This window comes from Callithrix jacchus, chromosome 12, assembly GCF_049354715.1.
Source record: "Callithrix jacchus isolate 240 chromosome 12, calJac240_pri, whole genome shotgun sequence".
Lineage (NCBI taxonomy): Eukaryota > Metazoa > Chordata > Mammalia > Primates > Cebidae > Callithrix > Callithrix jacchus.
The window spans coordinates 48,246,034-48,246,420 of record NC_133513.1 but is presented as its reverse complement, the minus strand read 5'-3'; the positions used below and the strand labels follow the sequence as shown (position 1 = coordinate 48,246,420).

The 387-nt window shown below is 27.1% G+C and overlaps 1 protein-coding gene across 5 annotated transcripts in view; it reads left to right on the top strand.

Annotated features, from left to right (window-relative positions):
- NRG3 (neuregulin 3) overlaps window positions 1–387 on the top strand; it is a 1,123,251-nt gene that overhangs the window by 351,156 nt on the left and 771,708 nt on the right. The gene's annotated exons all lie outside the window — the stretch shown is intronic.

The window sequence follows — 387 nt, the reverse complement described above, 5'->3', positions numbered from 1 at the left end:
TGTAACAAATTTACAATGTAACCACCCCAACACAATCTAAAATTAAGGTAAGACAAACTGTAGGCACATATTTGTGAAAATTTGTAATACTTCAGTTAAAGAAAAAAAAACTTAAGGTTTTTAGAAATAAAAATGAAGTCAAATCCTAAGGATTAGTACTTAAAATGACTTTACACATTTTAACAGTGATCCTAGAAATTAGAAGAAATTGTAGCAATGTAGTCACATTCTGAAGGAAAATAACTATCTTTCAATATGAATTGTCATGACTATATAAAGGTTAAGTAAATAAGTTACTCCAACTTTTCTATAGTAATTTTTTAAAGAAATACACATCTTGACTTCCAGATACTACACAAAGTTTTTAACTTTGAGGAAACTGCTAAC